The following is a 24,029-nucleotide window of genomic DNA, read 5'->3' on the forward strand; positions in this document are numbered from 1 at the left end:
TCCTTTCATTGCGGGATGTTTTTTCGGAGGTGTTTTTACCGCAAATTTCTTATCGAAAAAAACCCATCTAATTTTGGGGGTGGGGGGGTTAAAGAATTATATATATGGGATGTGGGTTTTTGGTAATAGATATAAACTGAAAGGGAATGGAGGGTTCGGGGGGCCCCCCCAAAAATAAATGTAAAAAAATGTGGGGTTTTTTTTAATAAAAAATTTGCGGTAAAAAACCCTGCGAAAAAACATCCTGCGATGAAATGACATGGAACCGCTCATTCATCCCCGCAAAAAAAGAAAACCAGGCAAACTTATTTCAAATCACACATGCTGAAAAAATTATAGCGTAGCTAAAGATGTCTCCAACAATTTATCTTGCCAGGGCACTGATCTCAGCTTGAATAAGTCACCCACTCATCAACTGCAAATTATTCATAACAATACTGGGGGTGAGACCCCAACATCACATCTGTCCTGCTCTGAAAGACTTAACATGGCTCTGCATCAAGTCCAGGGAAAAAAAACTCAATGGATCAAATTCACAGTAGGTCCAAAGAACTTAGCACATTATCTGAGAGCATACTTCTTAAACACAAACCTAAGACCCTCAGAAGGGAACTCACTCCTCCCAGCATCAAGCAAACAAAATGTACAGGAGTCTGCTTCTTCGTGATACCTGCCCGCAATCTCTGGAACAATATGTCCAACAATCAACACAATGTATGATTGTTGCAATAGAAAACGTAATCTCTGATTTTTCAATGAAGCATTCCTCAACCCACCCCTGCATAACAGGAAACCCATGTCAATTGCATGGCTTCTCTACTGGTATTGTACGTATACTCCCAACGGCTATGATTTAACAGCAGGTTTTTAATTGTTTGCAGAGGAGCAGGTAGCTGCTATCTCACCAGTTCCTGCTTCCTCACCACCGCCATATTGGAACAGTCGGAGAAAAGCAATAAATGGGATGTCCTCCATTGTCCCCATACCGCATCGAGTGTATGAGAGATGGTATACATTCAGAAAGCAATACAGAATGTACCCTCGCACTGAAAGTGTGGAAGGATGTTGTATTGGATGACTGCTACATGGAAGGATGTCGCTGTCAGAATGCATCAAAGAATAGTATAGACTGAGTTAAAGTGAAATCTGAGGAAGACAAAGTGATGGCATGAAGAGGATATGTGAACCTATGCTGAAAGGATATGAAAATACTTAGAAGTAACAATGTAACTGAAGCACTAAGAGTAACATGTAGCTAAAGCTAAAGTAATCATGGATCTGAAGAAGATGAAGTAACTTACTGACCAATAACTGTAAATACGCAGTAATGCAAGGTAGAAAGGCGACGTATAGAAGCTTGCTATATCTTCCCAGAGTGGACTCTTTCTACCATCCTACCCACTCAGCACTATTCGTCCTTTGAGAGCCTAGTATGCAAACTGGTCATCTCTCCTTCCTCCACCCTGACCATTGCTACCATCTACCGGCCCCCTGGCACCTCTTCTCTGTTCCTCTCTGAGTGGGCAGACTTCTGCTCCTCCCTACTCTCTACCACCTCCAACCTGATACTACTAGGTGACTTCAACATCCACCTAGACTCCCCTTGCACAGCAACCACCCTCTTCACTGACCTCTGCTGCTCCCTATCCCTCTCAGTTCTTCCTTCTGGCCCAACTCATTCTGCTGGACACACACTAGATGCCATCATACACTTCAACCCCACCCTCTGTACTCCCCTGGTCACCCCTCTCTCCTGGTCTGACCACTCTCTCCTCACCTACCAATTGGGTCCCTCTGGCCCTGTGACTACTCCTCATAAAGCCCTGCCAACCTCGTTCATGAACATCCGTCCGATGAAACTAGTGTTTGCTGCCGCCTTCTCTTGCATCTTAATTCCCCCTATCCCACCCAAAACAGACTCTACCACTGATTCTGCCCTCAGCAACCCCTATCTGTCCATTACCAACACCCTTGACATCCTTGCCCCAGTCATGCGGATCCGCCTGAAAACTGCCTCCAAGCGCAACACTTGGTATGACTCCGAACTTGCTGACCAGAAACGTAAGTGCACGGCTGCTGAACGGAAGTGGCACCCTTCAGGATCACCATCTGACAAACTGGCCTGCTGCCTGATCCAGAGACACTACAGACTCCCCATTCGTGCCAAAAAAAGAGACCACATTCAGGAACGAGTGTCCAATGTGTACAATAACCCAGCTGAACTCTTCAAAATATGAAGGGAACTTGCCAACCCATCAGTAGCATCTTCTGCCCCTACTCCTTCCCAGACCCTCTGCAATGCAGTCGCCCCTCACTTCACTTCACTTCCAAAACTCAGGACATACTGAACAGCCTTGTCACGTACTCTTCCAACCCAACCCTCCCTCCTCTGCCCCTCCTACCACTCACACTCCTCCTTCCCCTCCTTCACTCCTGTCGCCGCTGAAGAAGTCACCAGATTTGTCAACTCCATGAATGTCTCCTACAAACAGGTTGCCCCATGCTCCTCCAGAACCATCAAGGAAAATATTGCCTCTCTTGCCCCTGCTCTTGCTGATCTCTGCAATCACTCCTTTGCTACTGATTCCTTTCCATCTTCCCTCAAGCACTCCCTTGTGCACCCCTCCTTAAAAAACTTTCTGCAGACCCTTCCCGCTCAGCCATCTACCGCCCCATTTCCATCACCCCCTTCCCGGGAAAACTGCTCGAGAAGCTGGCCCTCCCCCAACTCAACTCTGATACTGAACTTGTTGGCGGCCTACATGACCACCAGTTTGGATTCAGGGCATCCAGAAGCACGGAAACCGCTCTTCTGAACACCTGTGAAGAACTGCTCGCATCTCTTGACTCCAACTCCCCTGCTGTCCTCATCCTTCTTGATCTCTCTTCTGCATTTGAGACAGTTGACCATTACATCCTCATAAAAAGGCTCCATGACACCATTGGCATCTCGGAGCGGGCACTGGACTGGCTTACGTCCTTCCTAACTGACCATTCCTCCAAAACCATTCTGGGTCCTTTTTCCTCCCCTGCTTACTACTCCATCTGTGGTGTCCCCCATGGCTCCATTCTTTCACTCTGGCTCTTTAACATATACCTTTCTCTGCTGGCATGACTCATTTCCTCCTTCTCCTCCAACTTCCAGTGCTATGTTGACGATACACAACCTTTCTTCAAATTTCCCACTGACGCCCTGGCACCTTCCTTCATCCCTGACTGCCTCTCTGCCACCCTGGCCTGGTGCACTGCTAACAACCTCTGCCTCAATGCCTGCACAAATGGGATTCTGCCTATTGGGTCCCCTGCACCCTACTTCTTCCCAGCACACTGGCCTTCCGCCATGTGCCCACCCCTACTCTCTTCTCTGTAGCCAGGAATCTGAGTCATCTTCCTTTCCTTCATCCCTCATATTCAGGTGATTGCCAAGAAAGTCCCACTTCCAGCTCTTCCTTCTCAAAGGAACTCTACCCTTCCTCACCTTCCTCCAGAGACTCAATGTTACTCGTGCTCTGGTTCTCTCCAGGCTAGACTACTGCAATAGCCTCCTCAATCTTCCTTTGTTCACCTTGTGACCCCTTCAGCTAACCCAGAATAGGGCAGCAAGACTTATCCTTGGCCTCAAGCCCAGGGACGGGATCTCTCTTGCCCTACAAGCCTTCACTGGTTTACGGTCTCAGCACGGATTAAATTCAAATCCCTTTGTATCATCCACAGGGCTATCTGGGGCCGGGGACCACCCTATTGCCAATGCTTTCTGACCAAATACTCCCCTTCTAGACTCCTACATTCCTCTGGCACCAACTCCCTGCTTGTTAAGCGGTTTGCTAAACAGAGCTGGTAGTCGAGGCTTAAGTTCCAAAAAAGCCTCAAGACCTTTCTCTTTGCTTCTTCCTTCTGCTCCTCTTTTCCCTGCTAATCATATAGTAGTGTGACTGATGTACTGGGCCCTTTTGTTTCCTCTGGGGCCCTGACGCCCCCCACATCTCTCATCCCAGCCGCTGTCTTCTACCACACTTACTTAGGCTCATCCCCCCCCCATGGGTGGTTGCACTTTCGTTCTTCTCCTCTTAGCCCTTACCCTGAGCACTTCTCCATGAGCACCACAGCACCTATCTCTCACCACCTCCCTTCTGCACTTGCATGTTCTGAACACTCAAAAGGCATAGTAGGTTTGTCTCCCCTCCCTTTTTATTCTCATTACTTGTTTGTACTATTAATTCAATTATTTATCTTTCTTGTAATTCATTGTCTACCTTCCTCTGTCCCCACCCTGTTGCCCTGTGTGCGCTTTAAAACAGTTTCGCTAATTGTATAAGCACCTAACAAGTGACCAATAAATAAAATAAATAAATTGCTATAGAGGACTAGTAACGTGGCAAGGACGGCCATAGTAGGAGAATACACGCTGGCTCACGTCGAACTTAACCAAGCTACCTAAAAGACAGGCCGAGGCTGTAGAATCAGGAGATGCAGAAAAGCAGCTCCATGTGCAGAGCCAACGATGAGACAAGGTTGGCCCAGAGTTAAGGATGCCTTTTTAAAGGATTAGCACAAAGCACAAAGGGAGTACATGGATACGTGCTGAATGTGGGACATTCTTCATAGATGAAAGAAGAAGAAAACATCTGTGAGAGCCAAACTGCTGATCAATTAAAACTATACAAAGTTCATATGAGAGAGTGAGCAAGTCTCTAAAGGACGAGAGGAGCAACAGCACCCTGCATAATTAAATCAGATAGCAGCAAATAGAAGGCTGAACATGACAATTAAGTGTTTTGTTTCACACGTGACTCAGAAGTTGTAAAAAAAAAAAAGGCTATTCATTAGAGCTTTAAGCTAAGATAGTGGTGTGCTCACACTTCCTTGAATGTTCCAGGACAGCAAGCAGGCAACAAGGTCAACAACAAATGGAAGACTTTGGCTTGTGGTCTACCGATGAGAGATGAAGGACTAATTGGGAGAATAGGGAGTAGTCTGATGACATTCAAACACCTAAGTTTTGTTTCACGTATGTGCTGCTACGGAGCCAAAAGTCCAATGTTGGGATAGTATATCAACCAATCACTGGGGTTGAGGGACAACCTAACGTGCAATGTAGCATAGACCAATCCACTGTTGTTTTGTCCACCATGATCAGTACTTTACCCATTTAGAGGTAGTTCAAGGCGTACCCTACAGATAAGGGGTAGCCAATGAGTTACTGATTCTTATATGTTTTATAGGTAGATATGTGCCCTTAACAAATCCCTTTCCTTCCCTTGATAGGTTTTGTATTTTGCCACGTAGAATGACGTCATAGATGACGCATATTGGGGTATAAGACCTCCATGTAATCAAGCTTCTCTGAGTGTGCATGCATCAGTCTGGTATCTGCCATTTTGCCTTGCTTTATTCCATTGATAATAAAGTAGTACTATGCCATTTTCTTTGAGTCTGTGTGATTATTTGGTTTGAGATCAGTGGTCGAAGTGAGCGGGAGCGGTCGGGAGCGGTGCTCCTCTACTTTTTTAAATTACCTTTTACAGCTCCTATACTTTTATTTTAAAAAGAAACCATTCCGGAATGGTTTCTTTTTAAAATAAAAGTGTAGGAAGAAGTTGAAACTTGCCCTTTCAGTGCACTGCACTGGACGTTCCCTTAAACAGCAGGTGCAAGAGTTTGGTGGTGTGTATTGTGTGTGGGAGGGGACGTGATGATGGGGTTTGTGGGGAGTGGGTGCAGGTCAGCAGGGAACATAGTTCCACTACTTCTTTTCATACACTTCGACCACTGTTTGAGATCATTATTGTAATGCCATCTAGTACAAACAGATGCTTCAAGATGCTAGAGCACAGGTTATTTAACATACCTCATACCCGCAGAGGTTGTTGTGCAAGCTGCTAAAACGGCTGGATCTTGAGAGTACTCCGTCTGTGGGCTAGAATATCCTATGAATACCATCCTTTTCCTGGACAGTGGCAATGATATAATCACCAGATTTCGCTTCCCACAACAGTTCTGATCACTGGGATCCAAGAACCATCTCCCTGGGTGATTGCGCAGCAGAGACCGGTAGGTGAGGCCTGCGACACCGGAGGAGGTAGGGCCGAGCCTGTGATGCAGGAAAGGCGTGAAGAGGACCGGGAGTTGTGTCGGAGCTCCCACTGAGCCTGCACCGAAAAGAAGACCAAGGTGCGTGGGCGGCTCAAGTCGAGTGAAACAGTGACTGCCAACAATGACTACAAGGGGGCTCAGTGGGAGCTCAGAGGACTCTTTGTCAGGAGGTTGTCGTGGATATTTGAGGAAACCTGGGAGAGCCGAATTGTGGCCGAGAGGAAGAGAGTTCGCTGCCCTCGGAGACTGCAGGGTGCGGAGGCACAGTAGTTCAGCTCTGCTCCCGTGTTCCCATGTCCACATGAGGCGGAGACAGCTCAGGAGAGGGGGCTGCTGGACGACGCTGTGACACCCAGCCATGAATAACGAAACTAGCGGAATCTGTGGTGTGCCAAGGCTGGTGCAGGGCCGGTGAAGGAATGGAGCGGCAACACTACAGCAGAGGATGGTGGGGAAATAAAGTAAAACTGAGCACCATCAACAGCAGTTCAATAGACAATGGGACGTAAGCTGCATGAACAGGAGGATCATATTGAGGAGAGCTGCGCTAAGGTGAAAGTGGGAGTAAGATCACAGGGAGCGAGCTGGTGGAGGTGGCCAGGCGACAGCGACCCAATATGGCGATACCAGTGATGGGAGTGGAACTCTGAAAAATACATTCAGGTCCCCCATACAAAACTTGGCGTATGGGCTCAAACCCTAGGCGGAAGCTTGATAAAGGAAGCGGAGGGGATAAGTCATAGCAAAGCGTCCCCCTGGGCAAGATTGGCAGAGTGGGCGGCCTGCAGTGTGGCAGGTTAACAGATATTATTGTGAACCCGAAAACACAGGCCAAGATGGACCATTTTACAAAAATTGGATCTTCCCAAACGCCGACTTCAGAACAGACCACGGACACAACGGTCATAGACATCACAACGTTTGACCAAACATTGACGGCTTTTATTGCATGGACATGCTTGTGAAGAAAATTGACTCATTAATCCTCAAGGTCTCTGTGGTATAAAAAGAAAAGCTTTGCGGATATATGACTGAGGCCGAACAGAGAATCGATGAGGGTGAATACAAGATAACCAAATTGCAGAGCGAGGCCGCACAACTCCAGTACAACTCCAGCAGACTGTCAAAAAGGTGGCCGCTAAGAATGAACGATGGTAGGTCCCGACACAATAATCTGTGCATGGAGGGCGTTGCAGAAACATCTGCCACAGACAACATGGAGATGTCCATCGAACAGCTGCTGACGGAGGTACCGGGTAACCCTGCTGTGCCACCTTATTCTATTGTGGAGGCGGCTCACCGCTCATTGGGTCGATCATTGCCCGCATCTTCTGTTATCGGGAAAGGGATGTCCTGTTAAAGGCCGCCAGAGAGGAGGGTGAATTGAAATATGGATCTGCCACCATAAGGATGTTTCCAGATTGATTCCTTCTTTCAAAAAAGTTTTAATTAATCAAGCTTCATTAGCCTAGCATGCCAATCTTTAAATCAAATTGTCGTGGCAGAATTCACATATGCGGCCTATGCATTTCGGGGCGAATACCCTTCCTCAGGGCCTGTGATTACACCTTTTCATAAAAAATGGGTCTCAACTTATTAGTGCGGTCCACAGCATGTGGATTCCAATGAACTAATGCAAGTTCAAAAGGTAGTCTGTGTGCTTCATCCCTAAAGGCTGTGACCCGAAATGCATAGGCCTCATATGTGTATTCTGCCACGACAATTTGATTTAAAGATTGGCATACTAGGCTAATGAAGCTTGATTAATTAAATCTTTGTTGAAAGAAGGAATCAATTCAAGTTAAGCCTTCAACCATCCTGACATGTGATTGAATAAACCATTTTATTTTGAACTTTGAATTTGTTGTCTGTATCTTGCTTCATGAGGCCTTCACAGAGGGCATATGTCGAGTCTGAAGGGTTTGAGTGAAGGGTGAAAGGTATATGTGAATCTAAGCCGAAGCCAACCAGAGGAGCGGTAGTTTGTAAGCACAGTTCCCGGAGCAGTAATTGCGGTTCAAGGGGTTAAATGTTTAATTAGTAGGGAGGGAACCTTAGCCGGTTGTAGTCTCTGGCGTGGGTGGGTGGCACAGGGTACGGGGCTGCTTAAATGTTTGAGCACAGTGTGCACAGTAAACGTGGAGACAAGAGGAAGTTGCCACAGATTTGCAGGATCCCGATGACAGTATAATGGGACAACTGGGAAAAGAGAGGAAAGATTGGAGGGGAATAATGGTACAATAGATGTTTTATGTAGAGAACGTTGATGGATAGCATTACATTAATGTCATGGAATATCAGGGGGTTCACAAATGATAAATGATTTGAACAGATTGTTAGTTTTGCGAAAAGACATCAGGTGAGGATACTAGGATACTTATGTTACAAGAGACGTACCTGGGATACGCTGAAAGGATGGCAAGGACACAGGGTTAGGGGTTCATAGAAATGGAGCTCCATTCTCATCGCATTCTAGAGGGGTGGCCACCTACATTCATGCCTCTCTGGGCTTTAAATTGCATGTTTATGTGAAGGATGGGCAAGGTCACTATCTCATCATGGCAGGGGAAATGCATAGACTGATGGTAGTGCTTATAAATATCTTTGCGCCAAATATAGACTCACCAGGTTTCTTTCAGGGATGTGCTACACATAGTTGTTTATTTACATATTCATTGTAATTTTTGTATAAGTGCCACACACCCAAAGGTCTCAGGGTACTAACAGACAAAAATCAGAATGGACCAGGGAGAGGGGGAATCACTGAAGTCCCTTAATAAAAAGGAAGATTTTCAGGTCCTTTTTAAATGTCTTTATATGAAGGATATGAGGTCCTATGGGCAGGGGATTTCAATTTCTCACTCACTCTTGACTTTGATAGAACTAACACGACATAGGTGAAACGAATGCTGCTGGAATCACAGAATATCATAGGTTAGTGAACGTATGGAGACACAGACACCCACTCGGGAGGAAATATACATACTATTCAAGTGTATATGATTACGCTTCTAGGATAGATTATATTATAGCCACACACGAAATTGCAAGGTGCATGGAGGATGCAAAGATACTCCCCAGAACATTATCTGATAATTCTCCAGTCATTGTCATATTTAAAAGAGGTTCCCACCACCTAAACTCTCACGTTGGAGATTTAAGAATCGACCAATAGATGATCTGGTATTCCAAGATGAGATGACACAGGACATTGATCAATTTTTCCAACATAACGAAGGTTCAGTCCCAGACGCAGGGGTTGTGTGGGAGAAGTTTAAAGTCTGCATCAGGGGCAGCTATATGTTTAGAGAAGGAGGGTACTGAAAGCATTGTAGAATTACGTGAGAGCCCAAGAAGATAAAAGTAAAGTGCTGGAAAACAGGCAGGTTAACGTTGGTGGGGCTGAGATAACACATTGATTACAGGAGGTGAAGAGGGAATTCTTGGATATATCGGCTAGAGAGGATAAATACATGGTGGAGCGGGCGATTGCTGTGCATATGGGGTTTGTCCATGCAGGACTCTAGCGTGGACCGTCCAAAAAAAGAACAGGAATCTGTGAATATAACCGAGGTGAAGACCAAGATAGAGATAATGGGGACATCAATGAGGTATTCCAAGCCTATATTGGACCCCTCATTCGTCCCAGACAACAGTGGACATGACCAATATACAACTGTTTTTGGATCAGGTTGCCCTAGGTTGGCTCAACCCCAAACAGGCTATACTTATGAACACTCCACCAATGGTGGAGAATATAAAAAAAGTGATCAAAGCCGTACCGAGTAACAAAGCCCTGGGATCAGATGGCTTGACGGCTGGTTTTTTATAAAGAATGTGCAGACAAGCTTGCTCATCATCTTTTATACATGTAGGAGTCAGCTATTGATAGGGGTATACTATGGGAGTCTACGCGGTCTGCGTGCATAACAGTACTACTAAAGCCCCATGAAGATCCAGTGAATTGCACCTCATAATGGCTGCTCTCATTGGTAAATACTGATACTAAAATACTGGGTCGATTGCTGGCAAATTGATTGCAGCCGCATATGCCAGCGTTAGTCCTCCCAGATCAGGCCAGGTTTATGCCCGGCAGGTCGAACCAGAATAACTTAAGGAGATTGTTTGCATAGTTACATAACATTAACACGTCAGTACTGGCTGTGGTAGCATCTCTTGATGTGGAGAAGGCGTTTGATTCAGTTGAATTGCCTTTTCTGTTTGAGGTTTTACACAGAGCCAGGCTGTGCAACATCTATGTACAATGGATACGACTACTTTATGATATGATATGTTGTTTATAACAGGCTTAATACCCAGAGGTTTCTAGGTGCCGACCCGTGGATCGAACCTGCGTTGCTCCATGTCGTTTTGCTTCCAAGGCGAGCACATTGCCCCTGAGCTATCCTCCTGAGACACTGTCCTTTACACTGTCCCAAGAGCCATGGTGCTAACTAATAAAACATTGTCTGCCCTGATAAACCCTACGTGGGGAACAAGGCAAGACTGCCTCCTCTCACCCTTTCTCTTTGCACTGGCCATAGAGCCTCTGGCTTGCTACATTAGGGAACATCATGGGTAAAAGGGGATAAGGTTATACTCCCAGGTGAGGATCGTCTCGCTATATGCAGACGATATGTTGCTTTGTGCTAGGGACCCCTAGAAAAACTTTACCACCTATTGTTTGGAGGTTGAGGGTCCATTGGGACAAGTCGGAGGTCATGCCCTTGACAGCTGCCGTTACTCAGGGTGATGTCATGTCAAACTTCAGATGGTGGCCCTAGGGAATTAGATATCTGGGAATACTGGTGGCTACGTAAACCTCTTTATACTGAAAAAGAAAGACAATGGAACAGGTAGAGCTCAAAGTTAATAGGTAGCTACATCTCCCTATCTCACAGGCTGCTCGACTCTCGTTGGCCAAAATGGTGCTGGTTCTCAAACATTTATGTATTTTTAGTACCAGTGGTGCCTCCTGTGAAGTTCTTGGCTAGGGTTAGAAGTCTAATGATCAGACTAAGATGGCCAGGAAACCAACCCAGAATTGCATATGACATTCTAACAAAACCATATGAAAGGAGGGGTTTGGAGTTTCCTGATATGCATATCTATCTATTAACACAGATTTAGTATGCAGTGTGGTGTTGGGCTCCATCAGTAGAACTGCCACAAGTGACGATAGAGAAGGCACTGCAACCCACCCTGACGCTCTCAGGGCGATCCTCTGGGCAAACACCAGGTTTCCCGAAATTAAATACAACCAGTGGATACCACATGCGTGGCATGGAATAAAATGGCGAAGATTATAGGGGAAGATCGTCTGTACTCCACGGATTTCCGTGTATATGGGGCATGTGGGGTAAAAGTGACAAATGAGAAGATCTTCAGAGTAATGAGGGAAAGAAATGTGAGGTGGACAACTTTGTGAAGGTTTTTCAAAAGATGTTATTTTATTTACTGAAAGGGTTGGATAAATGCCTCACTATCCCTACCCTGGCAAGGATTTCCCTGCCTATCAAAACAAACTAAAGGAAACATTCTAATAAACGGTTTCTGTCCCTCACACCTGTACATACACCAACTAAACAAGGTAATATATGGCAATTCATATGTAACAGAAATAACAGTTATATTCACAACTGTATCTCCTTATAATCAAGCAGGATTACAATCGACAGTTCAAAGAAATAATTAAATCCTGTCTTGCAACAAAGGTTCCAATACAGTTCTTTTTGTTCCAACTTGAACTTCCACTAACAGTTCACAATGTTCAACACGTTTTTCCTCTTTCCACTTGTGATCAAAAGTCCAAAGCAACTTCTTCTCATAAACCAAGAATACTTCCATAGTTCATTATGGTCAACAAAAATGTAGTTGTCATAATAATTATGCAATAGATCACAAACAACAAATGTTTCAACAATGTTAGATGATTCTGCAGTAGTTCACACAACACTTGTTTCAGCAATGTTAATTTGTTAGGATGATTCTGCAAAAGTTCACAAAACACTTAAGTGGTTCTGCCACTTCTTCAGGATGATTTTTAACCACACCACAATACTTTCATTAATTTACACCTTGTCCACTCACCTGCCAGGCCTATTACTACAAGATCCTTTGCTCTGGTGTACTCACCTGTCAGGACGAAATAAAACTACTAACTACTGCAAGTACGTATGTGGTAAAGGTTTCTTCCAACAAATTAGCAATTTCATTTGTTTGAAAACATCAAGTTTAACTACTACTTCTGGGAAGACAGGAGACACATTGGTGCTGTTTGTTACACTCTTCAGATTGCCACACGCAATGCAGGTTATGCTCCACTTCTCCTGAATATCTTCTGTCAGAAGGAAAGCCCTTGTGCCACTTTTGTCTCCCCACGTCTGCATTAACCAAATGCTGACACTGGTTTTCTCTCACTTTTACATTTCTTTGGCGTTGTCAATGTTGGTTATCCAGTTCCTCTTATAGCCTCTTTCACTGGAAATATTATTTACAAACACTTAGGCCCTCATTACGAGGTTGCCGGCAGGCCGCCGGTAATATTGGTGGTCTACCAGCACCCTCTGCTTACCGTTTCCATTGCTCGATATCCCGGTAATGCCGGGATATTAGAGGTGGCATCTGAATGATAAATTCCCACTCCCATGGAGTCCAATAGGACTCCATGGGAATAGGAACACTGAAACACTGGCACCGGAGAAATATGGGCACCATAAATTGACCCTGTCGCCACCCGTGCTGCAATAACCGGGCCGGTGCTTCAGTGATTTATCTGCTGGTAGGGGCCTGAACTACCGGCAGGTCAGGCCTGCCTGTATTTGTGTAGTGTCCTAGTACACTTTGCACAGCTCGTGCGACTGCACGAGGGGACGGACGTGAAGGGATCGAGCTTGGAATGTTGGGTTCGGTGTCAGTTGGAGAAGGAGAGGAGAGAACAAGAGGTCCAGCTCATGTCCCCATTATATATAACTATAATACATAAATCTAGCAGTTGTAATGTAAGGATAAACATAGTGTTTACCACATTTACATTGCCTCCCCATTACTTTAGTGGCGACAAGGAAAATCCACTGTGGCCGTTGAGAGAGATCTCCGGCTGTGTAATAGGTAGGAGCGGTTGTTTCCCAACCCGCGATCGCCCACTATCGAGTGCTGCCATCGTCTGCTGACTGCATCGGCGTGCGTGTTTCCGCGGACCAATCCACTGTTTTTAATTTATTCATTTATTCACTGCACTGCTCATGCTACGGACTGCCCTCCTGACGCCCATCCCATTGGCTGTTCTGCCACATACGCTTCCGTCAAGAGACGTCAATACTGGAAGGAGGCGGGCCCAATCTCTGTCGGCATTGTTGTTAACCCCACAAACTCTGCCGAACACAGGGACACGCACACCCACTGTTTCGTCCTACGCCAGAAGAGTGCAACTACATAGAAACTAACGCCAGCAAACTATATCGACCTGTCCTCCTACATGACATTTCCTCACGGAAAAAAAAATAACGTGTCATAATACAAAGATATTTTTTTCTATACTGGCAATCCTCATGACTCCTGCTACTCTTCCTCCTCGCAGTTTTTTTAATGAAAAAGTATAAACCATTACAAAGACTACGCTTCCGACTGTTAATCCTCATAACTCTTGCTACTCTTCCTCCTCACAGTGTTTTGATCTTCAACTGGTAATCCTCACTGCTCTTCCTCTCCACAATACCGTTACTGCTATGAGGAAAATGGCTCGAAATTGCAAGTTTAATCAGCAACTTCATGAAAGAATCAGGGACCAATTCATGCTTGAATGCAGGAGCAGTAAAGTCAGGGAGAGACTATGGTTCGAAGATGACCCTACACTTGATATAGTGTTAAGACTGGCCAAAGAAGTAGAGCACACAGAGACATGTGTTTCCACCTTGGAAAACAGAGTGAAGGATATATCAGTCAATTCATCGATCAGTGTTGTGCAATCCGATCAAGATGAAGAAATAGGAATAATAAGAGGCGGTAGAAAAAAGAAAATGACGTTACATCAAAATGGGACAACGCCTAACACCAGCAATTTACAGCGCAGAACCTCTGAAAGTGGGGATACATTTAAGAATCAAATGATGGCAAGGAGACCTGACAGAGTAGAAGTCAGAAGAGGTAACAGACACGACATGAACAGGATGCCTGTGTTGGGAGGAGAGCGTCAAAACAAAGGCCAGTTTCCCCAGAATGGCAGAGGGAGGACCAGACAAAGAGGGTGTTACCGATGTGGTAGTCCAAGTCACTGGGCGAACAACAAAGAGTGTCCCGCTTTTAAAATGATTTGCAGGAGATGTGGGGTAAAGGACACATAGCCAAATGTTGCAGGAGCAACCCAGTTGAAGAACATGCCTCAAATTGGATTGGAGACGATGACGAAGAGGAGGAATGTGTGTTCATGGTCACTGATGAAGATACACATGTTGAGAGTCCCAGAACAATAATTGCTGTGAATGGGTTTCCTGTCAATATGATGGTTGACTCAGGAGCAAAGTATACACTCATACAAGAGGAAATGTGGAGAAGATGTGGACCAGAATACTTACATGAAGTAGATGTAAAACATAAAGCATATGGTGGAACCAGGATAGAATTGATTGGTTGGTTTGTTGCCAGTTTAGAATTTAAAGGCAGACAGGCAAGTGGTCGAATTTATGTTTCAAAGAAAGGAGAGACTGCCTTACTCAGTTGGACCCATCAAAAACTGCTCAGGGTACGATTAGATCCGAACGCTGATGAAACAGTCTACCTAATTGATGGGACATACATTGAAGATATTCAGAAAATTAAGAATGAAATATTTAGAGATGATGTAATTGGATGTTTAAAAGGTTTTTCACATCGCATAATACTAAAGTCGGGTTCAAGACCCATAGCCCAGAAACTCAGAAACATACCATTGGCTCTCAAGATGGAAGTCAAAAAGGAACTAACCAAATTGGAGATGCAGGGCATTATTGAGAAGGTTGATGCGGCAGAATGGGTATCGCCGTTGGTCATAGTAAGGAAAACTACAGGGAAAGTAAGATTGTGTGTTGACATGAGGGAATTGAACAAATGCGTGATTCCCGACAGACACCCGTTACCCAAAATACAAGAATTGATATCTACCCTAGGGCCTGCAAAAGTATTCTCCACTTTGGATCTCACGGCAGCATATCACTAAGTCAAGCTACATGAAGACTCAAAGTGTTTAACAGCCTTCATCACGCCAGAAGGACTCTATCAATTTCGTAGGATGCCGTTTGGGTTAATCTCGGCAGCTTCAGTTTTTCAAAGAGTCATGCAGAGGATCCTTGGAGACATGGAAGGAGTAGTGTTTTTTCAAGACGACGTCTTGGTTTATGCAAATGATCAACTCGAGCATGATACAAGGTTGAATAGAGTTCTACAGAAATGACACCAGGCAGGAATGGTGTTGAGTAAAGCCAAATCAAAGATAGACAGAACGTAAATTGAATATTTAGGGCACGTGATATCTGGAGAAGGTATCAAACCAAAGAAGGATTTTGCAGATTCCATCAAATCTATGAATGTACCAGATAACAAAGAACAACTCAGAACCTTCCTCGGGATGGCAGAATATTACGCTAAATTCATAGAGAACTTTTCAGACAACACAGTTGAGTTGAGAAGCCTATTGAAAATGAACAAGAAATTTGTGTGGAATAAGAAGAGTGAGAAGGAATTCTTTTTCATAAAAAAGGCTTTAGCCCAAGCCCCAGCACTTTAAAGTTATGTTAGAGGTAGGAAAACAATAATAACAACAGATGCAAGCGAAGTGGGACTGGGTGCATCTTTATCGCAATATCATAATGGACAAGAATTAGTGATCGCTTTTGTGTCCAGACTGCTAAAAGGAGCAGAAAAGAATTATGCTACAATTGAGAAGGAGGCTCTGGCCATTAAGTGGGCCACTGAGAAGTTTCGGTCTTTTGTCTGGGGAGTACAAATTGCCATTCACACGGATCACAAACCGTTAGTAGACATTTTCAGTACCAAAGGCCTTGATAAAGTATCTAGCAGAATCAGGAGATGGGTCACAAGACTACAAGAGTTTAATTTCAAAATTGTACACATTCCTGGTTCAAGAAATATTACAGCGGATTGTTTGTCATGATTGACTGGCCTGTATGATGTTGAAGGGGATGCTGGAGAACAGGAAACGGTTTGTGCAGTGTCAAGTCAAGCCATATCTGAACAAGAATGGAACGATGGAATGGAGAAAGATGAGGCCTTATTAGAAGTTGTGAAGAACGTCAAGAAAGGAAGGTGGAGGAAAAATGAGATATCTTGCACAGAAGTCAAGGCATTCTGGGATGTACGAGAAGATTTGTATCTGCAAAGCGAATATCTTATGAAAGGAGACAAGATAATACCTCCTGCCAGCCTAAGAGAGAAGATTACAGAAGGCATTGTAAAGACTAAAAGAAGAATTAGAAGTACCTATTGGTGGCCTGGTTGTGATCGCCAGATTGAAGACCAAGTCAGAAAATGTATCCTTTGCTCCAAAAGTGATAAAGTATGCATGGGTGCTGGTTATCCGATGGTGTTGAGAGATATCCCTGAGAGTCCGTGGAGTAAAATAGCTATGGATGTGATTGGTCCAGTCTGGAGTGAGGGCTGTGCAACCGTCTGTTTAGTGATTATCGACATGCTAACCAGGTCGGTTGAAATTACTTTTTTACCCCAGGTCACCACACAGAATGTTATAGATTTCATGGAGGAGGTGTGTGAAATAGAGGGGTATCCCAAAGAGGTCCTCACAGGCAATGGTCCTCAGTTTAAATCCAAAGAAATGGAAACATATCTGAGTGATAAGGCCATCAATCATAAACTGTGTGCCATTTACCACCCACAGACCAACGGTATTGTGGAGAGGTTCAACAGAGTGATAAAGGATGCCATCAAGTTGGCATGGGCTAACGGAAAAGAATGGAAAGGAGTTGTTAAAGAAACTTTGATAGCTCATAGGTTCACTCCTCACAGCTCCACAGGAGTTACCCCCTTTGAGCTGAGTAGGGGCAGAAAGGCTAATACAAATATTTCCAGGGTGGATGAGTGACCTGGTGAGGAATGAGATTAATATAGAGGAAGTGAAAGAGAGTATTCTGCAGAGACAATTGAACAATAAAAGACTGCATGAAAGAAAGTGTTTCAGGAAAAGACCTGAGTTTCAAGTGGGTAGTTGGGTGAGGATAAAACTTCCAGTAAACCTGAGAGGAGATGGATGTCAATGGTCCAAACCAGTGAGAGTGGTAGAGGTATTCTCTCATGCTGTTAAAACTCAGGATGGTAGAGTCTGGAACAACGAGAGAGTGATGAATCGGAGAGACAATGTTTGGAGAGTAAATCCGATGAAGTGGTTGAAGTGAGTAGAGAGAGAGAGAGAGAATGTCAAATCACCAACAAGGATGATGAGAGTGTGTGGGGAGAGAATGATAGTTTGAGCAGAATGTCTTGGAGAGTTTCTTCCTGGGCAACAGACTCAGATAACCATCCAGAAGGAAGAGACAGGATGAGGTCCAGGACGGGAAGAAAATACAGACCACCGAAATACCTTTATGACTATGTAGACTAAACAAGTTTAAACTTTTGTTCTATAAAGAAGGGGGATGTGTAGTGTCCTAGTACACTTTGCACAGCTCGTGCGACTGCACGAGGGGACGCACGAGAAGGAGAGCGAGGACGTGAAGGGATCGAGCTTGGAATGTTGGGTTCGGTGTCAGTTGGAGAAGGAGAGGAGAGAAGAAGAGGTCCAGCTCATGTCCCCTTTATATATAACTATAATACATAAATCTAGCAGTTGTAACGTAAGGATAAACGTGGTGTTTACCACATTTACATTGCCTCCCCATTACTTCAAGTTTCCTGTCCCTACCAGCAGACTCGGAGTGAGGTCCCGATAAAGTTGTTCCCCTGGGGCCCTTCTCCTCCTAGGTTTGTTTGTTTGTTTGTTTTTATTATTTGTAATGCGCGAGCGTACCCAAGGGTATCAGGGTGCAGCCTTTACAAGAATTTTCGAAGCTTAGTTACTGTACAAAGAATATACATGATACAAGAATAGAATACACCAGTGATATATACAAACAGTAGTGGGCCAACATGGCCAGCAGGTCGTTATATACAGGTGAGCAGGAAGGCACACATGGTTACAGTTTGTGCAGGTAGCGCTAGGCGCTTCATGGTGTTAGTTGGTCTCCAGTTTCAGCCAGGAGACTACCAGGGAGCAGAAGTTCTGGTAGGGCATGTCTACTCTAAGGTTAGTAGCCAGGGAGTTCCATAACTTGGCAGCTTTTATCGGAAAGCTGTTACCCTCTATGGTGGCCCTTTTGTAATGGGGAACAGATAGACAGTTTTTTTATGCAGTTCTGGTGGGTCTTAATCAGGACTGTCGGTGGAATCTGTTGATCAGGTAAGTTGGGGTGGCATTGTTAAGAGACTTGTGAGTAAGAGATACTGTTTTCAATAGAATTTTATCTCTGGTGGAGAGCCAATTGTTCTGTTGGCTGAGTCCTGTAATGTGTTCTCTTCTGAAATGCCTAGAGCATCTCTGAGGGCATTGTTCTGAAGGGTTTGCAGTTTGCTTGTGGTGGCCTTAGTGGATCCCAGGTAAAGGGCATTGCAGTAGTCAAGACGAGACAAAATAAGAGCTCTGGCGAGTGTCAGGCAACTGGTGTCTGACAGGAAGGGTTTGGCTGCACGGATTAATTTACATGTATAAGCCGTAGAGGATGCAAGGGAACTCACTTGTCTTTTGAGGGAAAAGTTGGAATCTAAATAGAATCCCAGTGTTTTGACCTCCTGTCCGACTTTGATATTGTTTCCATCAATCATGAAGAAATTGTAGGCCGGGCCAAGTTTCTTTATGCTGAGTGTAGTACCTAATATGATAAGTTCTGTTTTATCATCATTCAGGCATAGACCATGAGTGGCCATCCATGCCTGGATGATGATGTACACCCTATTTAACAAGGCCAAATCCTTTCCATAATCTCCAGAAAGCGGAAGGAGGATCTGAGTATCATCTGCATAGTTGGTGAAGGTGATACCCAGATGATCCAAATCATTGAAAAGGGGTTTGGGAAATATGTTGTATAGTGTGGGGGAAATGCAGGAGCCCTGAGGAACGCCGCAGGTGATGGGTATAGGGTCTGCTGCAGCCATGGGAGAAAAGACTTTCATAGTCCTGCCGTTGAGGAACAATGTGATCCAGGTGATGGCCTCCGTAGAGAAGTGAGCTGAGGTGTAGAGGTGGGAGCAAAGGACAGAGTGATCGACCAGATCGAACGCTGCAGATAGGTCAAGGAGAAGGAGTAAGGCAGTTTACCCATTGTCTCTGAGTGAGTCGATCTTGGCTTTCAAGGCAATGAGAGCAGTTTCAGTCCCGTGTTGGGGACGGAACCCAGATTGTCTAGATCCTAGGAGGTTGTGTTCTTCCAAGTGCTTCTGTATTTGTACATAGGCAACCTTGTCTAAAATTTTTAGTAGAAAGGGAACAGTCGTTATGGGTCGGTAGTTTGTGGGTATAGCTGGGTCGAGAGTGGGTTTTTTTAGTAATGGGAGTACCCAGGATTGTTTTAGGTTAGTAGGGATGGTTCCCATAGCGAAGGAGGCGTTAATCAGTTTTGTAATGAAAGGGGAGAGGTCGCGGGCAGCATCTTTAATAAGCTGTGCAGGGCACAGATCTCCCTGGCAATTGGACGGTTTCATAGATAAAATGATTTGTTCAACTTCCAATATGTTAACTTTAGAGAACTGGAAACGGGCCAAGTCGGTGGGCATGGTTTTGTCGGGGATTTTTAAGTTGAGGGAATTATTCAGGGAGGCTCATATGTTGGAGATTTTGCTTTGAAGAGTCGCAATTTTATTTGCTAGGGCATTTTGTATTTCAGAGCACCAGCTTTTATCTTTGGTACAGGTGTCAAGGGGTGGTATGGGGGTTTCTATTTCCTTGAGGATGGAGAAAAGTTCTTTCATGTTGGATTTGGCTTGGGATATGCGAGAGTCAAATGAAGTTCGTTTAGGTGACCCTCCCGGCTAATACCACCTCCCCCCACCCCCCCAGAGTCAGGATCAGGAAGCGACTGCCTTCCCCTGGCCACCTGGGAGGAGACTTTAGGTCGGGTCTTTGTGAGGACTCTGCAGGATGTATCCCAGAGTGCACCATGAGAGTTTGGGCATTGGCACAATGCAGGATTTGTACCTGGATGGTAGGTTCCTAACGGTACAGCAGCTGAAGGAAAGGGAATTGTGTAATGCAATCACTGTACTCTTATATTACAGGCTCAGGCATGAGATCCAGATGAGCTTCCCAGGAGAGCCTAGACCCACAACGGTTGCGCAGTATATCACAGGGTCACCTAGATACTCCAAGTTAGTATCTTCCCTATACAGGGTGACTAAGCAGCTGACGGTGAATACAGAAGACAGTGCTAGGGAAAATTGGGATAGCACTTTGGAAGTGGCGGTAATAGATCAACATTGGTCGGTGGCATGTATGCAGAGAAGGAAAATATCTATGAATAACAGAAACAGGATGACCCATTTTAAATATTTACACCAAATGCCACTTCCCCCCAGCGCAGATTCACAAGTATTATCCAAACAGAACCTCTGAGCGTGACAGGTATCATCAAGAGAATGTGGGGAAGTGAATAACCTCTGGCGACAGATTGGGGCAGCTATGAGGGAGATGGTGGATGGGCAAGTAGCGGACACACCTATGGCATGGTTGTTGGCAGTCCTTGAAGGGGACGGGATTCTCAGAAATAGGCTGTTGGGAATGGCTCCAGAGGAGGCTCGGTCATTGATAGCTAGAGCTTGGAGTAGGGGTTCAGCCCCGAAATGTAAACAATGGTTGTGATGAATGCCGAACTGTGAGATGTTAGAGACACGATGTGCAGCATGGCTGTCTGCTAAAAGCGAGTCCAAAGACATGTGGACCCCACTGAGAAATGACCTGGTGGCACGCCACATCTCTGATGTATTGTGGTGAGTGGATATTAGGGTCTGGGGGAGGAGAATGTACACTCAGAACAGTGTGAGGCGTGAAGGGTCTTCCTGGGGGTGTGTGGACATGCTTAAACTGGGCATGAACAAGGCTATGGGGAAAGTATGTGATTCGGGAGGTAACTGTAGGGAGATGGTTTTCCTTACACATCAGATGGGGTGGGACGATGGGATCTGCGATGATGGAATACACCTGGAAGTCTTCTTGTTGTAGACTTAGCAGACATGACTGTGATTTTGTGATACTGTGCTGTTAATTTCCTGTATGTATGATATAGTTTACTAATAAAATAAAAAATAAAGTTAGAAAAAAAATAAAAGGAATAACATGCCCCATTACCATCATGCTGGCCTTGAATGACTTCACTGCTGGGAATCATTTCCTTTTGTGGTCTTAGTAATGGGCTTGTACATGTCTCTGTCTAGTAATCAATGTCATGTCTATGTCAATAATGTACCACCCTTAAGTCCCTGTGATTCTATACAGTACTACCCTTTCCTTTTACCACTTTGTGACACCTGCAAACTGAAGAAACGTGGCTTGCAATAAGGCTGCACTGTAAAAAACAATACATAAAAAAAAGAAATAGTTACTAGTCGCCACCTAAATAACTTGTGATATTCCTGATACGGGAGCGTCATTCTGAAATGTCTACTCAGGGTAACCGCATTACACCAGCAATGTTTTTTTTCTTTTTGACTTCTTATATAGCGCACGGTCGCCCGAAAGCATCATGGCGCTGGAGCGGAAAGAAAAAGAAGCCCAGAAAATAGACATCAACCATCAGCCACAAAGGTTAAAAAAGATGTGTTTTAAGAGCCGTCCTAAAGGCCAAATGGTTGGAAATTTTTTTCAATGCCACAGGGAGCTTGTTCCATAGCTGCGCCGTAGCAATAGAGAAAGAACGTCCCCCAATCTGGGAACGGCGAAAGGGTGGCACACAAAGCAGGACAGCCGACTCAGATCTCAGGGAGCGCTTTGGAAGATAGCGTACACATTTGATACAAAGATACTCTGCCCCCTGATCGTACAGAGCGCAATGAACAATACAAAATGCCTTGAATTCCATACGTTGAGCAACCGGCAGTCAGTGCAAACGGCGCAACACCAGAGAAATATGGGCACCATAAGGTGACCCTCTCGCCACCCGCGCTGCAACATTCTGAAGGAGTTGTAGTCGGAGGACCAGGCTCTTAGGCTGTGCAAGATAAAGAGAATTGCAATAGTCCAGCTGACTAGATACCATTGCAGCTACAACCGGCGGGCGAAAGGAAAGTGGTATCATATAGAGTACCTTTTTCAACATTTTTAGGTGGAAAAACCCAGTCTGGCAAACAGATGATACCTGGGCATCCATAGACAAGGCAGTAGTCATAATTACTCCCAGATTCTTGACCTTCGTCGTAGGGACAGGAAGAGAACCCAAAGAAGAAGGCCAAAATGACACGATACAGGTTGAAGGTTCAGAAGGAGAACCCACCACCAAATCCTCCGTTTTGTCCCCATTCAGCTTCAGCCAGTTAAGGCCCATACACTCCCCCACGGCAGTCATGTACTGATGAAGGCACAACGACACCTCAGCCCGATCAAGATCTAAATGTATCAGGATCTGGGTGTCGTCAGCATATGAATAGCACCCGACGCCGAAGGAGCGGATGAGGCACACTAAATCCCAGGTGTAGATACTGAAGAGAATGGGGGACAAAGCGAAGTCCTGATGCACACCACAACCATGGTGACAAGAATTAGAAGAAAAAGGGGAAAGCAAAAGGAATTGAGATCTATCAACCAGGGTAGGATGGTCCACCATGTTGAAAGCCATTGATAGGTCTAATAGTATCAGGGCTCCGACACCCCCCGCATCTACCAGCCTGGCCATGTTGTCCTGGACGGAGACCAGGACGCTCTCAGTGCCCCTGCTCGGCCGAAAAAACAGACTGGGCTGGGTCCAGGTGATAAGATAGTTCAAGAAAAGAAGACAGAAGAGGAGAAACCAGTGATTCCAAAAGTTTCATGAGAGCAGGTAGGAGAGAAATAGGCCAAAAGTTGGATGGCAAATAAGAATCCAGCAAAGTTTTTTTGTTAGAAGAGGGATTACCGTTTGTGGCCATTAACTCCGGCGGAATAAACCCTGATTGACAAGAGGCATTTACGGCATCCGTAATCACCCCTAAGAGGTCAGATGAAATCTCCTTCAAGACTCTTAATGGCACCACATCGGAAGGAGTGCTAGATTTAATCTGCCGAATTGCCTTAAATCTCCTTGAAAATCGACTCTTCAGAAAAGAGAGGGCCGGAGGACCAGCCAGGTCGTCTAGTGTCCATAACAGGGTCAGAGGGATTATTGCCAGAGGTAGGTGTAATGGCAACTGGCGCAGTATTCACACAATTATTGGCACGAATAATCTCGATCTTTCTAATGAAAAACTGAGATAAAGATTCACACAGCTCATGGGACGGCTCAACAGTAGGTGTACAATTTAATGAGGATAGAGATTTAACCACTGCAAATAGGTCCTTGGCCTGACACAAAGAGCTTTCCATTTATTGGGCAAAATAAGATTTCTTTTGCCGCTGACTGAATTAGCAGCTGAATAGGATGTAGAGCTGGCCTTTCATCATCATCAATTCATCATCGCTCTGATAGGGAGTCATAAGGACTTCACAGAACTGGTGCAACTATTTTTGGTGCCTCTGGCCCAAATTTTGCTTCAGTTTGTAGGCCAATATGGCCCCGCCTGAACTCTGCTGCTATTGGCACTTTGAGTAGCTGGGTAGTATTGCCGTGCCCTAGAATTGACACTGGGAACGTGTGACACTGCTCTACAACCTTCATCACATCTTGTGTTCTGTGACGTGTGGCCTCTCCTGATTGGATTCATTTCCAACTACTGAA

The 24,029-nt window shown here is 45.0% G+C and overlaps 1 protein-coding gene across 1 annotated transcript in view; it reads right to left on the reverse strand.

Annotated features, from left to right (window-relative positions):
* The window catches only part of LOC138510659 (long-chain-fatty-acid--CoA ligase ACSBG2-like), a 508,494-nt gene that overhangs the window by 67,656 nt on the left and 416,809 nt on the right, over positions 1–24,029 (reverse strand). The gene's annotated exons all lie outside the window — the stretch shown is intronic.

The sequence above is a fragment of the Ambystoma mexicanum genome, chromosome 6p (genome assembly GCF_040938575.1).
Source record: "Ambystoma mexicanum isolate Mex_15411 chromosome 6p, UKY_AmexF1_1, whole genome shotgun sequence".
Lineage (NCBI taxonomy): Eukaryota > Metazoa > Chordata > Amphibia > Caudata > Ambystomatidae > Ambystoma > Ambystoma mexicanum.